This window comes from Triticum urartu, chromosome 2A (genome assembly GCF_056163025.1).
Source record: "Triticum urartu cultivar PI428250 chromosome 2A, HENAU_Tu73, whole genome shotgun sequence".
NCBI classification, from domain to species: Eukaryota; Viridiplantae; Streptophyta; class Magnoliopsida; order Poales; family Poaceae; genus Triticum; species Triticum urartu.
The window spans coordinates 267,735,331-267,753,340 of record NC_141874.1 but is presented as its reverse complement, the minus strand read 5'-3'; positions in this window follow the sequence as shown (position 1 = coordinate 267,753,340).

The window sequence follows — 18,010 nt, the reverse complement described above, 5'->3', positions numbered from 1 at the left end:
TTTTCCAGCCCACAATCCCAGCTGCCGGCATTCTCCCTCTTTATGTAAACCTTGTAAAATAAGAGAGAATAGGCATAAGTATTGTGACATAATGTGTAATAATAACCCATAATGCAATAAATATCGATATAAAAGCATGATGCAAAATGGACGTATGAACTCCCCCAAGCTTAGACCTCTCTTGTCCTCAAGCGAAAGCCGAAATCGAAAAATATGTCCACATGTTTAGAGAGAGAGGTGTCGATAAAAATAAAATATGGACATGAGGGCATCATTATTAATCTTGGAACAACAACTTATATAATTATTGTCATATGATCTCTTATGCTAAAGTAACAATTCAATCGCAATTTCAAGTATGAATCATAAACTTCATTGAGAACCAACAAACTCTAATCTCAGTCATTGAGGCAATTGCAATTTATCAGAACATAGGAAAGAGTCAATATAAGAGCTTTTCAGCAAGTCCACATACTCAACCATCTTTTAGTCTTTCACAATTGCTAACACTCACGCAATATTTATGGGTATGAAGTCTTAATCGGACACATAGGAAGATAGTGGCTTACAGTTTTGCCTCCCAACGTTTTACCTCAAGGGTAATGTCAACAATAATAGTTCACGAAAACTCACATCCAATTATCCATATATACCAGGATCTTTCCAACATATTGTGCTTGCCAAAAGATAAAATGTAAAAAGTAAAGGTGAGGATCACCATGACTCTTATGTAAGGTAAGAGATAAAAGTAAAAGATAGGCCCTTCACAGAGGGAAGCAGAGGTTGTCATGCGCTTTCAGGGTTGGATGCACAAAATCTTAATGCGAAAGAACGTCACTTTATATTGCCACTTGTGATATGGACCTTTATTATGCAGTCTGTCGCTTTCATTTCTTCCACATCACAAGATCGTATAAAGCTTATTTTCTCCCACACTAATAAGTCATAAATATTTAGAGAGCAATTTTTATTGCTTGCACCGATGACAACTTACTTGAAGGATCTTACTCAATCCATAGGTAGATATAGTGGACTCTCATGGCAAAACTGGGTTTACGGATATTTGGAAGCACAAGTAGTATCTCTACATGGTGCAAAGAATTGGCTAGCATGAGAGGGAAAGGTAAGCTCAACATGTTGGATGATCCATGACAATATAATTTATCTCAGATGAAAGAAAACATAACCCATTACGTTGTCTTCCTTGTCCAATGTCAACTCTTTAACACGTCATATTTTAATGAGTGCTCACAATCATAAAAGATGTCCAAGGTAGTGTATTTATATGTGAACCTCTCTTTCTTTATTACTTCCTATTAATTGCAACGATGACCAAAATTATGTTTGTCAACTCTCAACAACTTTTAATCATCATACTCTTTATATGTGATCTCATTACTCTCCATAAGATCCATATGATCTCTTTTATTTCTTTTTATTCTTTCTCCTTTTATTTTATTCCCTCAAGATCATAGCAAAATCATCAAGCCCTTGACTCAACACTAATATTTATTATATAGCTCACGGACTCGATTACATAGAGGGACATAAAGCAAAACTCAAAACTAGATCATACCAAAAACTTTATTATACTATATCAAGATATTACTAAAAGGATCGAACTGATAAAAACAGTAAACATAAAAGTGATGGTGATACGATACCGGGGCAACTCCCCTAAGCTTGGCAGTTGCCAAGGGGAGTGCCCATACCCGTGTGATTATGTCTCTTTTACCGGTGAAGGAGTTGGAATTGTTGATGATGTAGGCCTGTCATCCCTCTTCCAAGGCATAGGCTCACCATCATAGAAGGATGATCGAGTCTCCACAATCCTCAAATCTGCAGCCAAACTCATCCTTTTGAATCTATATTCATACTCACAGTTTTGATTTTGCAGGTCATAGATCTTGGCTTGGAGGTGCTCGATTTTCTCATGAAGCTTGAAGATGGCCTCCCCAATGTCCTTGACATCCAGCTTGTGGTTGTTGGTGAACTCCGTGATCATAATGTGATTGGAGTCGAGTCCATGCTCCACCATCTCCTAACACTTGAAAACTTGTTGCTCCAATGCCTCGAGCCTTGCCTCCGTGCTTCCGGTCTTCCTTGGTCCATCAACATCGCGGATGTGCAACAACCCCTCACGCATCTCAATGGTTTGAGGGTGTTGCAGCACCTCCATGAGGTAGGGGTTGATGACCTTCCCGAAGAACTTGTCCTTGGGGGCACTTGAAGACGACATGACGACCTAGATCTGTCAGAAAAACAGCTCGAAAAAAAGATGAGAGATATTTGCATGATACAGGAATCAAAACCTCCGAGAGATTATATAATGAATTTTTATCGACCAAAATACGTAACGTGCAAGAAAACAGAGTCCGGAGAGCGCACGAGGTGCCCACGAGGCAGGGGGCGCGCCCTCCACCCTCGTGGAGCCCTCGTGTCCTTCCCGGACTGCTTCTTATTTTCCTGTTTTTCTAAATATTCCAAAACGGAGAAAAATTGCCATTAGAACTGTTTTGGAGTCGGTTTACTTACCGTACCACGTACCTATTCCTTTTTGGAGTCTGAAACGTTCCAGAAAGTGTCCCTTATGTATTCCTCCAGGGTTACGGTTTCAATAACATTGGTTTCACCATTTATAGGGTTACCTGAGATATAATGTTTGATTCGTTGACCATTCACCACCTTCGGATTTGTGCCTTCGAAGTTTTTTCATTTTTATGGCACCGGGATGATAGACCTCCTCGATAACGTAAGGACCTTCCCATTTAGAGAGAAGTTTTCCTGCAAAAAATGTTAAACGAGAGTTGTATAGCAATACATAATCACCTACAATAAACTCACGCTTTTGTATCCTTTTGTCATGCCATCTTTTAACTTTTTCTTTAAACAATTTGGCATTCTCATAGGCTTGAGTTCTCCATTCATCAAGTGAGATAATGTCAAATAACCTCTTCTCACCGGCAATTTTAAAATCATAGTTGAGCTCTTTAATTGCCCAATAAGCCTTATGTTCTAGTTCGAGAGGTAAGTGACATGATTTTCCATAAACCATTTTATACGGAGACATACCGATAGGATTTTTATATGCAGCTCTATAGGCCCATAGTGCATCATCAAGTTTCTTGGAACAATTCTTTCTAGATCTATTAACGGTCTTTTGCAAAATTAATTTGAGTTCTCTATTACTCAATTCTACTTGACCAGTAGACTGTGGGTGATAAGGAGATGCAATTCTATGATTAACATCATACTTAGGAAGCATTTTACGAAAGGCACCATGAATAAAATGTGAACCACCATCAGTTATTAAATATCTAGGGAGTCCAATCCTTGGAAAAATAACTTCTTTAAGCATCTTAATAGAGGTGTTATGATCAGCACTACTAGTTGGAATAGCTTCTACCCACTTAATAACGTAATCAACGGCAACTAAAATATTTGTATATCCATTAGAGGCAGGAAAAGGTCCCATATAATCAAAGCCCCAAACATCAAACGGTTCAATAAGAAGTGAATAATTCATAGGCATTTCTTGACGTCTACTAATATTACCAATTCTTTGACATTCATCACAAGATAAGACAAGCTTACGGGCATCCTTGAAGAGAGTAGGCCAATAAAAACCAGATTGCAATACCTTGTGTGCAGTTCTATCTCCAGCGTGGTGTCCTCCATAAGCTTCGAAGTGACACTTGCATAGGATCTGTTCCTGTTCATGCTTAGGTACACAATGTCTAATAATACCATCTACTCCTTCTTTATAAAGATGTGGGTCATCCCAAAAGTAATGTCTCAAATCATAGAAGAACTTTTCTTTTGCTGGTATGTGAAACTAGGTGGTATAAATTTAGAAACAATATAATTAGCATAATGAGCATACCATGGAGCAGTTCGAGAAGCATTTATGACATTTAATTGTTCATCAGGAAAGCTATCATCAATAGGTAGTGGGTCATCAAGAACATTCTCTAACCTAGACAAGTTGTCTGCAACGGGGTTCTCAGCTCCCTTTCTATCAATAATATGCAAATCAAATTCTTGTAGCAAGAGAACCCATCCAATAAGTCTAGGTTTAGTATCTTTCTTTTCCATAATATATTTAATAGCAGCATGACCAGTGTGAATAGTTACTTTAGAATCAACAATGTAAGGTCTGAACTTATCACAAGTACAACTACTAAGAATTCTTTTTCGGTAGTAGCATAATTTCTCTGGGCATGGTCTAGAATTTTACTAGCATATTGAATAACATTTAATTTCTTGTCAACTCTTTGCCCTATAACAACACCCACAGCATAATCACTAGCATCACACATAATTTCAAAAGGTAAATTCCAATCAGGTGGCTGAATAATAGGTGTAGAGATCAATGCTTTCTTAAGTATTTCAAATGCTTCTACACAATCATCATCAAAGAGGAACGGTATATCTTTTTGTAATAAATTAGTCAGAGGCCAAGAATTTTTTGAGAAGTCCTTAATGAACCTCCTATAAAAGCCGGCATGACCAAGGAAACTTCTTATACCTTTGATGTCCTTGGGACACAACATCTTTTCAATATCATCAATATTAGCTTTATCAACTTCAATGCCCCTTTCAGAAATTTTGTGCCCCAAGACAATACCTTCATTAACCATAAAGTGGCATTTCTCCCAAGTCAAGACAAGGTTAGTTTCTTCACATCTCTGCAAAACTCGATCAAGGTTGCTTAAGCAATCATCAAAAGAGGATCCATAAACAGAGAAATCATCCATGAATACCTCACATATCTTCTCACAAAAATCAGAAAATATAGCCATCATGCATCTTTGAAAGGTAGCAGGTGCATTACATAAACCAAAAGGCATATGTCTATAAGCAAAAGTATCGGAAGGGCAAGTAAAAGTGGTCTTAGATTGATCATTAGCTGATACATGTATTTAAGAGAAACCAGAATAACCATCTAGAAAGCAAAAATGTGTATGTTTGGATAATCTTTCTAGCATTTGATCAATAAAAGGTAAGGGGTAATGATCTTTTTTAGTAGCCTTATTTAATTTGCGGAAATCAATTACCATCCTATAACCTGTAATAATTCTTTGCGGAATCAATTCATCTTTATCATTAGGAACTACAGAAATACCTCCCTTCTTAGGAACACAATGGGATAAATTATACTTGCCTGAAGGAGCTTTAGTATTTATTTTCTTAGCACTTCTTTCATCTTAGGATTCAGCCGTCGTTGGTGATCAATAACTGGTTTAGCATCTTTTTCCAAATTTATTTTGTGTTGACATAGAGTGGGACTAATTCCCTTAAAATCATCAAGAGTATATCCAATAGCAGCACGGTGCTTCTTCAGAGTTTTCAATAATTTTTCTTCCTCCTTCTCTGAAAGGTTAGCACTAATAATATGTAGCGACCCGACCTCAGATGGTCAAGTCTCTATGCTTCAGTGTCATCCCTGGATCGGTAATGCTGACACACACAGTACTCGAAGGATTTATAAAAGAGTAGCAATCACACACTATTACATCGAATGTTTCCAAAGAGAACCTATTAGAATAATATGGCTTAAGGCCATCTACTGCGATAACAGCAGAAGGCTTGGAAGATAAGGTGAGTCCATCAACTCCAACGGCATAGCTGAGCTGCACGACAACGACCTAACGAACCTTACTCCTCGTCTGAAAAGTCTGCAACATAATATGTTGCAGCCCGAAAACGGGTCAACACATGGAATATGCTGGCAATATAACACAGTAGAGCAGAAACAGAATAATGCTATCACTACATGCATATATGGCTGGTGGAAAGCTGTATGGTTGTAGTTTGCGAAAAGCCAATTTTCCCTACAACAACGGAATAGATTTTAATTTTACTATCATGGTGGTTGAAACATCATTGAGAAGGTATCCCCAAGTCAATCCCAATTAAAGTGATTAACAACCCAACAATATTAATTAAGCACGGTGAGATACATGTGATAACCCAAGTACCAGATAGTCAAGAATTGTCCATAACCGGGGACACGGCTAACCATGATTAGATTGTACACTCTGCAGAGGTTTGCGCACTTTTCCCCACAAGACTCGATCGCCTCCGTTAGATTTCTCGCACTACATGGTGTTTGAGAAATGGATGACCGAGACACAGTCTTTCAGAAACGTTAACTCTCTACTTCGGGTAGACCAAACCAAACCTACAAAACCCAGTACCTGTTGATCTACCTCTTCAAGAGCTTCACGTAACTTACTCAACTATGCTAGAGCCCATAATAGCTTGTGGCTGAACACGGAAGTTTCTAGCATGAATCATCTCAGTTCCCTTTGAGCCTGGGTGGCGGTCCATAGGAAGATCACATGGGTACCCCGGGATTTCAAAAAAAACAAACAAACAACACTGGGTTCCCCAGGTGCCTCAATCCACCCAGTTGTTTGATTAAGTTGCCACCTTAAGTTGAACCATTAATTAACAATCTCACATCTGACATGAATTTCACTCAAACCCAAACCACGTCTACGAGCATAGCATAGCAATAAGCAATACGTAGAAGTAACTCCCAAGGGTTTGAATGTAATAGGGCAATAGGTTCTACCTCAACAACTACTTCCCAACCCACAAGTTAATGACATCCTAATCATGCAATGTTTGAGGATTGGAACTAATGCATAAAAACTGGGTAATAATGGGATATGATCAAAGTGTTACTTGCCTTGATCCGCGAATCCTAGAGACTCGTAGTAACACGCTTCGCACTCCGGGAATTCTATCGCAAGCAAACAATAACATACATAAGTAACAAGCAACGATGCACAAGCAAAACTCAAATAAGAGAGGTTGACCAGAAAGTTCAAATTAAGAACTCCGGTTCGCAAAAAGAATCAAATCAAATGGAGTAACGAAACTCAAAGGGCGAAAGAAAGAAGCTTCATTTACTAATCTGAAACTAGGTCAAATTTTACAGTAGCAAAAACTTGTTTGAGTTGGTTAAACGGAAAGAGGGTTTCGAGACGAAACTCTACGTGCTTGAATCGCCTGATTCCGTTAAACGAGCGAAAATATAAACAGAAACTAAGATCGGATCAGAAATCGCGACCAGAAAAATTCGCGGAATAAATCCGATAAAAGAAAACTCACGAACGGACTAACGAACGAGCGTTCGTTAGTTGTTTCTAATGGGCAAGGAACCGTTCGTTAAAACGAATGAATGAGCGAGCGCTCGCTAAAATAATAAACTGGAGAAAAACCGATCTATTAATAAAAAACAAAAACTAGGGTTTCGAAAAAAATAAACCGAACGGTTTTTTTTAAAAAACCGACGGCTCGGATCTAGCAGATACCTCCGGCGAGAGGTCCGGCGAGGCGGGGTGCGGGGCGGCGGGGCTTGGCGGCAGCGGCGGCGCTAGGCGGCGAGCGCGGGCGGCGACAACGGTGCTAGGCGGCTGTGGCGGCAGCAGCTGCGCTAGGCGGCTGCGGCGGCGAGCGCGGGCGGCGGCGGCGGCGCTAGGTGGCGGGGCTTGGCGGTGGTGGTGGTGTTGGGGCGGGGTTGGCGGCGTATATAAAGGGGGCGGGGGCGGCGACTTGGAGGAGGGGGCAAGGCGCGGCGGAGGCGGAGTCCAACTCAGAATCTGGTCCGAGTGGCGGCGGCGGTGGCCTGGCGCGGCTGGGCCTTAGGCCCAGCCGGCGCGGAACCTTTTTTTTTGAACTTCCCCGGCCGAAATAAAATCCTAAAAAAAAATAAAACCTAAAAAATGCCAAAACATTTTTTCACCGTCTAAATAAAATATTTAGAACAAAATGAACATTTTCTTGGCCCTAAAATGCAATTTTGAAAAACATGCAATTTTTCTAATGCAAATAAAATCCGAATAAAATCAAATAAAAATCAATTTAATGATTTTAATATTTTTCCTCCAATATTTCATTTATTTTGGAGAAGTCATATTATCTCCTCTCTTTAATTTTTAATGTGAAATATTTTTCGGAGAGAAATAATTAAAATCAAATCCTCTTTTCATTATTTGATAAAAGAATCAAATATGAAGACCGGGAAATCCCCAACTCTCTCCGAGGGTCCTTGAGCTGCTTAAGATTTCGAGGATTACGGAACGGAAAAGCAATAAGGCATGATATGCATGGATGATCTATGTATAACATTCCAAATTGAAAATTTGGGATGTTACAAACCTACCCCCCTTAAGATGAATCTCGCCCTCGAGATTCGGGTTGGCTAGAAAATAGGTATGGGTGGTCCTTGCAGAGATCATCCTCTCGTTCCCAGGTAGCTTCATCCTCAGTATGGTGGCTCCATTGAACTTTGCAAAACTTGATAACCTTACTGTGGGTGACTCTGCTGGAAAACTCAAAAATCTTAACTGGCTTCTCCTCGTAAGTCAAATAACTGTCCAACTGAATCGCCTCCAAGGGTACTGTATCTCTTAATGGTATTTCTGCCATCTCAGCATGACACTTCTTCAGCTGTGAAACGTGGAACACATTGTGGACTCCTGACAATCCCTCAGGTAACTCCAACTTGTAGGCGACTTCTCCCATCCGTTCCAAAATGCGATACGGTCCTACAAATCTCGGGGCTAACTTTCCTTTAACTCTAAAACGTTTCACTCCTCGCAAGAGCGATACTCGCAGATATGCTCTATCTCCAATTTCGTAGGTTACCTCCTTGCGTTTTGAGTCTGCGTAACTCTTCTACCTGGACTGAGCAATCTTCAGTCGGTCTCGGATCAGTTTTACCTTCTCCTCAGATTCTTTAATCAAGTCTGGTCCAAACAACTGTCAGTCTCCTACCTCATCCCACATCAACGGTGTTCTGCACCTGCGTCCATACAGGGCTTCAAACGGTGCCATCTTCAAACTGGCTTGGTAGCTATTGTTGTATGAGAACTCTGCATACGGCAAATTGTCATCCCAACTAGATCCATAATCTAGCGCACAGGCTCTCAACATGTCCTCCAAAATTTGATTGACTCTCTCAGTCTGTCCATCTGTCTGTGGGTGAAACGCTGTACTGAACTCCAATCTCGTTCCCAAAGTCTGGTGTAACTGATGCCAAACTCTGAAGTAAACTGTGTTCCTCAACCCGATATGATGGTCCTTGGAACTCCATGCAGACACACGATCCTGGGCATATAGATCTTGGCCAACTTTGCACTTGTATAAGTGGTTTCCATTGGGATGAAGTGAGCTACTTTGGTCAAACGATCAACTACTACCCATATGGAATCATATCCTGCTTTAGTCCTGGGTAATCCGGTGATAAAGTCCATGCCAAGTTTATCCCACTTCCATTCGGGTATCGGCATAGGCTGTAACAGTCCTGCTGGCTTCTGATGTTCTACCTTAACTCTCTGCCATACATCACATACGGCTACATACTCGGCAATATCCTTCTTCATACCAGTCCACCAGAAATGTTCCTTCAAATCCAAATACATCTTGCTATTTCCGGGTGTATCGAGTATGGTGAGTCATGGGCCTCTTGAAGTATTAATTTCCTGATCTCCTGGTTGTTGGGCACATAAACTCGGTCCTCAAACCATAGGGTATCGTGCTCATCCTCACGAAAACCTTTGGCCTTTCCTTTGCCCATCTTCTCCTTTATCTCGGCAATCTCTTTATCATCTTTCTGAGCTTCCCGAATCTTGTCCAGCAATGTTGACCGAACCTCCATTGTGGCAATGAACCTTCTAGGTACAATCTCTAACCGAAGTTCCATGATGTCCTTTGCTAATTCCTTCGGCAGTCCTTTACTTTCAAGGATATTAGCATAACTCTTCCGACTCAATGCGTCTGCTACGACATTGGCCTTTCCTGGATGATAGTGTAGCTTCATGTCATAATCCTTTATAAGCTCCAACTATCTCCTTCGCCTAAGATTTAGCTCCTTCTGGGTGAAGATCTACTTCAAACTCTTGTGATCCGTGTACACATCACAACGGTTTCCAATAAGATAATGTCTCCAAGTCTTCAACGCATGCACTACAGCTGCTAGCTCCAAATCATGCGTAGCATAATTCAACTCATGAGGTTTTAGTTGTCGTGAGGCATACGAAACAACTTTTCTGTCCTGCATAAGCACACATCCAAGTCCTAAGCGAGAGGCGTCGCAATACACTTGGAACTCCTTATGTATATCTGGCAGTACTAGCACTGGGGCTGTAGTCAAACGTTTCTTCAAATCCTGGAAACTTGCTTCACAATCTTCTGTCCATTTAAACTTGGTATCCTTCTTCAATAGTTCAGTCATTGGTTTTGCAATCTTGGAAAAATTCTCAATGAATCTCCGGTAGTATCATGCGAGTCTAAGAAAACTGCGGATCTCGCTAACTGAGGTGGGTGCCAACATTCAGTGACTGACTGAACCTTGCTGGGGTCTACTGCTATACCTTCTCCTGATATAACATGTCCAAGGAATACGACGTCCTTCAGCCAAAACTCACATTTGCTAAACTTAGCATACAACTGGTGTTCCCTGAGCTTCTCGAGAACTAAACGCAAATGCTCTTTGTGCTCCTCCTCGTTCTTCGAGTATACCATGATATCATCAATAAACACCATAGCAAACTTGTCCAAATACTCCATGAACACCTTGTTCATCATGCTCATGAAATAGGCAGGGGCGTTAGTCATTCCAAACGACATGACCGTGTACTCATATAATCCATATCGCGTTGTGAACACCGTCTTTGGTATGCCCTTCTCTCGTATCTTCAACTAATGATACCCTGATCGTAAATCGATCCTTGAGAACACTTTAGCTCCTTGCAACTGATCAAACAGATCGTTGATCATCGGCAGTGGGTACTTGTTCTTTATCATCACTTCATTCAAGGCTCGATAATCAACAACCATCCTTAGGGATTTATCGTTCTTCTCAACCAAAAGTACTGGGGCTCCCCAAGGTGATGAACTTCTTCGGATGTATCCTTTCTCCAATAACTCCTTGATCTGTTTCTTAATTTCTTCGAGATCATTTGTGGGCATCTGATAGGGTCTCTTGGATATTGGTCCCGTTCCTAGTAACAGCTCTATCAAAAACTCAATATCTCTGTCCGGTGGCACGCCTGGTAACTCCTCTGGGAAAACATCTGGGTAATCCTTCACTACAGACATTTCCTCCTGAACAACTCTTGTAAGGGCATTCACTTGACTCCTCCTAGGCACATGCCTAGATACATACTTAATCCTTTTTCCTTCCGGGGTGGTGAGATAAATTGACTTACTAGAACAGTCAATGCTTCCTCCAAACTTTGACATCCAGTCCATACCCAATATCACATCCAATCCTTATGACTCCAAGATAATTAGGTCGGACGGAAAAACATGTGTACCAATGGTTAAGGGTATCTGGTCACACCATCGGCTAGCCATATACTCTGCTCCGGGTGAACTCACTAAAAGAGGGGTCCTAAGGGTTTGGGTTGGTAGTTTAAACTTATCCACGAATCCCCTTGATATATATGAATGCGATGCACCAGTATCGAAAAGAACAAGAGCGGTAAATGACTTAACCAAAAACTTACCTATTACCGCATCCGGCTGCTCTTCAACCTCCTCCACGTTAACGTGGTTCACTTGTCCCTTGTTGAATGGATTGGGCTTCTTCCCAGTGCTTCCATTTCCATTTCCATTCCTTCCTTCGGGGCAATCATTGGCATAGTGCCCTGTCTTCCCGCACTTAAAACAGGTAACCTGACTTAAGTCTCTTTTGGCGGGAGTGGACGGGTTGGAGCGGTTCTGATTGTTGTTAGGTCCGTTCCCATTCCCATTCTTAGCACCACTGTGGTTATGTGATCCTCCTCCAATGTGGTTGTGACCTCCATGGTTGTGAACAAGTCCTCCCGTGTTCGGGGTTAGGCGAGGCTCCTGAGTTATACTTCCCTTGTCCATACTTTCTCTTGTGGTTCTCAATCTGCTGTTGTTTCCCTTCAATCATAAGAGCCCTATCTACCAACTCCTGGTAGTTGTTGAAGGTTGCTACCATCAACTGCATGCTCATCTCATCATTCAGCCCTTCCATAAACTTCTCCTGCTTCGCGGCATCTGTGGCCACATCATCAGGGGCGTAGCGAGATAACTTGCTAAACTCATCCACGTACTGAGCCATAGTACGGTTCCCCTAGCGTAAGTTGCGGAACTCCCGCTTCTTCATTTGCATAACTCCAGTGGAGACATGGGCTGTGCGGAAAGCTTGCTGAAACTGGTCCCAAGTGACATTGGCTATAGGAAAAGTGGCTTTGTAATTCTCCCACCATGAGGCTGCTGGTCCATCCAATTGATGTGCGGCAAAGCGCACTCTCTCAGCATCTGTGCAACCTGCGGTGGTCAACTCCCTTCCAATACGGCGTAGCCAATCATCAGCAACTATAGGCTCGGTGCTACTAGAAAACACCGGCGGCTGTAACCTTAGAAAACAGGCTAGGTTGTCCACTGGCGGTGGGTTGTTGTTGCCCTGGTTCTGAACTAGCAATTGCATCAAGGCATTCTGCTGCTGGATCAACTGGGTGAGCTCCGGCGGGAAGGCAAAACCGGTGTCACGTCTCGGAGGCATCTGATGGGTTTAGATGGGAGAGATTTAGAATAGAAGAGGTCTAATGAGAGAACACTACCCATATGCACGTGAGACAAACACAATCATTTCACTCAATCAATCAAGCAAGGGCATACAAACAGTCTAGAACTATCGCAAAAGTGCTCACTTATACACATGGGGGAAATACTATTAATATATGGTAGTCATCTAGAAATTTTGATCGGTGGAAGACTCCATGATGTCTACTCCAGCTTCGTCTTCAAAGTCATCATCACTAGGGTCAGAGTCGGTGTCGTCGATGATGATGTAGTCCTCGGGTCGTATTTCCTTTGGTTCTTCTTCTTCTTCTATTGGTGCTGGTCCTCCCATGAATACTCCGATCTTCTTGACTAAGTCGTCATTCTTCTCCAGTAGGGTCTTGATTTCCTCCTCATATCCATCGCGGGTAAAATTGAGTTCTTCTTCCAGCTTGATGATCCTAGTCTTTGCCTTCTTCCAGTCCATCATGTCCGCACACCTCTGGTTCTCCTGACGTTGAATGTGCTGGTTTAACTTCTGGATGAAAGCTGCAATGGATCTATCCTTCCTGGTGTTGATTACTTCCCATTGCTCGTCTCGGCGCCCACATATTTGGTAAATAGTGTCCTTAAGCTCCCTGTTGTAAACTTCTACAATGCGTCCCATGGTGATGTGAGGTGCCATACTCTTTCCTAAACTCTAGGTTGGTGCGTCGAAGGAAAATTCTATGGGTTTAGAAGTTGGTGAGAACGTCCTTCCTGGAACTTGTACTTGAATCATCCAGCGCTCCTCTTCAGGTAAAGTGGCGTTGTACATCCTGGTGAAGCTTGGTATTCCAATGTTCAAGTACCTAGTGACTTCCTTCAAGTGGCGTCCAAAAGGTGTGTCTTCATCCGGTTGTGCAAACTTGTTCTTCATCTCCGTCATCCTAAAGAGTAGAAGTGTGACCTAGGGATTATCTTAGTGGTCGTGTCCTACACTCAGCGTGTGCTCTAATACCATCTTGTAGCGACTCGACCTCAGATGGTCAAGTCTCTGTGCTTCAGTGTCATCCCTGGATCGGTAATGGTGACACACACAGTACTCGAAGGATTTATAACAGAGTAGCAATCACACACTATTACATCGAATGTCTCCAAAGAGAACCTATTAGAATAATATGGCTTAAGGCCATCTAATGCGATAACAGCGGAAGGCTTGGAAGATAAGTTGAGTCCATCAACTCCAACGGCATAGCTGAGCTGCACGGCAATGACCTAACGAACCTTACTCCTCTCCTGAAAAGTCTGCAACATAATACGTTGCAGGCCGAAAATGGGCCAGCACATGGAATATGCTGGCAATATAACACAGTAGAGCAGAAACAGAATAATGCTATAACTACATGCATATATGGCTGGTGGAAAGCTGTATGGTTGTAGTTTTGCGAAAAGCCAATTTTTCCCTACAACAACGAAATAGATTTTAATTTTACTATCATGGTGGTTGAAACATCATTGAGAAGGTATCCCCAAGTCAATCCCAATTAAAGTGATTAACAACCCAATAGTATTAATTAAGCATGGTGAGATACATGTGATAACCCAAGTACTAGATACTCAAGAATTGTCCATAACCGGGGAGACGACTAACCATGATTAGATTGTACACTCTGTAGAGGTTTGCGCACTTTTCCCCACAAGTCTCAATCGCATACATTGGATTTATCGCACTACATGGTGTTTGAGAAACGGATGCCTGAGACACAGTCTTTTAGAAACGTTAACTCTCTACTCCGGGTAGACCATACCAAACCTACAAAACCCACTACCTGCTAATCAACCTCTTCAAGAGCTTCACGTAACTTACTCAACTATTCTAGAGCCCATAATAGCTTGTGGCTGAACACCGAAGTTTCTAGCATGAATCATCTCAGTTCCCTTTGAGCCTGGGTGGCGGTCCATAGGAAGATCACACGGGTACCCCGGGATTTCCAAAAAAAACAGACAACACTGGGTTCCCCAGGTGCCTCAATCCACCCAGTTGTTTGATTAAGTTGCCACCTTAAGTTGAACCATTAATTAACAATCTCACATCTGACATGAATTTCACTCAAACCCAAACCACGTCTACGAGCATAGCATAGTAATAAGCAATACGTAGAAGTAACTCCCAAGGGTTTGAATGTAATAGGGCAATAGGTTCTACCTCAGCAACTACTTCCCAACCCACAAGTTAATGACATCCTAATCATGCAATGTTTGAGGATTGGAATTAATGCATAAAAACTGGGTAATAATGGGATATGATCAAAGTGTTACTTGCCTTGCTGACGATCCGCGAATCCTAGAGACTCGTAGTAACACGCTTCGCACTCCGGGAATTCTATCACAAGCAAACAATAACATACATAAGTAAAAAGAAACGATGCACAAGAAAAACTCAAATAAGAGAGGTTGACCAGAAAGTTCAAATTAACAACTCCGGTTCACAAAAAGAATCAAATCAAACAGAGCAACGAAACTCAAACAGCGAAAGAAAGAAGCTTCGTTTACTAACCTGAAACTAGGTCAAATTTTACAGTAGCAAAAACTTGTTTGAGTTGGCTAAATGGAAAGAGGGTTTTGAGACGAAACTCCAGGTGCTCGAATCGCCTGATTCCGTTAAACAAGCGAAAAGATAAAGAGAAACTAAGATCGGATCAGAAATCGCGACCAGAAAAGTCGCGAATAAATCCGACAAAAGAAAACTCACGAACGGACTAACGAACAAGCGTTCGTTAGATGTTTCTAACGGGCGAGGAACCGTTCGTTAAAACGAACGAATGAGCGAACGCTCGCAAAAACAATAAACCGGAGAAAAACCGATCTATTAATAAAAAAACGAAAACTAGGGTTTCGAAAAAAAATAAACCGAACGGTTTTTTATAAAAACCGACGGCTCGGATCCGGCGGATACCTCCGGCGAGAGGTCCGGCGAGGCGGGGTGTGGGGCGGCGGGGCTTGGCGGTGGCGCTAGGCGGCGGCAACAGCGCTAGGCGGCGGCGGTGCTAGGCGAGCGCGGGCGGCGGCGGCTGCGCTAGGCGGCGGGGCTTGGCGGCGTTGGTGGTGGTGTTGGGGAGGGGGTGGCGGCGTATATAAAGGGGGCGGGGGCGGCGACTTGGAGGAGGGGGCAAGGCGCGGCGGAGGCGGAGTCCAACTCGGACTCCGGTCCGAGTGGCGGCGGCGGCGGCCTGGCACGGCGGCCTGGCGCGGCTGGGCCTTATGCCCAGTCGGCGCAGAAACTTTTTTATTTTTTTTAAACTTCGCCGACCGAAATAAAATCCTAAAAAAAATAAATAAAACCTAAAAAAATTCCAAAACAATTTTTCATTGTCTAAATAAAATATTTAGAACAAGATGAACATTTTCTTGGCCCTAAAATGCAATTTTGAAAAACATGCAATTTTTCTAATGCAAATAAAATCCGAATAAAATCAAATAAAAATCAATTTAATGATTTTAATATTTTTCCTCCAATATTTCATTTATTTTGGAGAAGTCATATTATCTCCTCTCTTTAATTTTTAATGTGAAATATTTTTTGGAGAGAAATAATTAAAATCAAATCCTCTTTTCATTATTTGATAAAAGAATCAAATATGAAGACCGGAAATCCCCTACTCTCTCTGAGGGTCCTTGAGCTGCTTAAGGTTTCGAGGATTACGAAACAGAAAAGCAATAAAACATGATATGCATGGATGATCTATGTATAACATTCCAAATTGAAAATTTGGGATGTTACATAATAACAGGATATATCTTGTTTTCATCAAGATAAGCATATTTAAGAGTATCAGGCAATGGTTTAAGCTCAAACACGGGATCACCCTTGGGTGGAGGAGGATCCCCTAAGATTTCAACAGGCAAGTTGTGTTTCAGAATAGGTCCCCGTTTAAAGAACACCTCATCTATTTCCCTTCTTTCATTCATAAACATATCATTTTCGTGGTCAAGCAAATATTGTTCTAAAGGATCACTAAGAGGTACGGCAATAGAAGCAAGACCAATAATTTCATCTTTACTAGGAAATTCCTCTTCACGGTGTTGTCTACAAAATTTAGAAAAGTTGAACTCATGAGACATATCACCTAAACCAATAGTAACAACATCCTTTTTGCAGTCTATCCTAGCATTAACAGTGTTTAAGAAGGGCATACCAAATATAATGGGACAAAAGCTAACTCGTGGGGAACCAAGAACAAGAAAATCAGCAGGATATTTAGTTTTTCCACACAATACTTCAACATCTCTAACAATCCCCATTGGTGAAATAGTATCTCTATTGGCAAGTTTAATTGTGACATCAATATCTTCTAACTCAGCAGGTGCAATATCATGCATAATTTCTTTGTATAAGTCAATAGGTATTGCACTTGCACTAGCACCCATATCACACAAGCCATGATAACAATGATCTCCTATTTTAACAGAAATAACAGGCATGCCTACCACAGGTCTATGTTTATCTGTAGCACAGGGTTTAGCAATTCTAGCAGTTTCATCACAGAAATAAATAACATGCCCATCAATATTATCAGCTAAGAGATCCTTAACAATAGCAATATTAGGTTCAACTTCAACTTTCTCAGGAGGTGTATAGGTTCTAATATTGCTTTTACGAACCACAATTGAAGCTTTAGCATGATCTTTTATCCTAATAGGAAAAGGTGGTTTCTCAACATAAGCAGTAGGAACAATAGGATCATTATAAGTGATAGTCTTTTCTTCAACCTTAATAGGTGCAACTACTTTTACTTCTATGGGAGCTTAATGGTTAAACCACTTCTCCTTAGGAAGATCAACATGAGTAGCAAAAGATTCACAGAAAGAAGCTACTATCTAAGAGTCAAGTCCATATTTAATGCTAAATTTCTGGAAAACATCGGTATCCATAAAAGATTTAACACAATCAAACTTAGGTGTCATACTTGACTCCTTACCTTCGCTGAGATCCCAATCATTAGAGTTGCATTGATTTCAATAGTCTTCATCATAAAAGATCTAGCACAAGAAGTATCGAGCATGGTGCGATTGTTATCAGAAAGCCGACCATAAAAATTTTGAATAATCATTTCTCTTGAGAGCTCATGATTGGGGCATGAATATAACATTGATTTAAGCCCCCCCCCAAGCTTGAGCGATGCTTTCTCCTTCGTGATGCCAAAACTTATATATATAATTACGATCACGATGAACAAGATGCATAGGATAAAACTTCTGATGAAATTCCAATTTCATTCGTTTGTAGTTCCGTGATCCCATATCATCACATAGCCTATACCATGTCAATGCATCTCCCTCCAAAGATAAAGGGAAGACCTTCTTGTTGATAACATCATCGGGCATACCTGCAAGCTTAAATAATCCACAAACTTTATCCGCATATATTAGGTGCTCATCAGGATGTAATGTTCCATCTCCTGCAAAAGGATTCGCT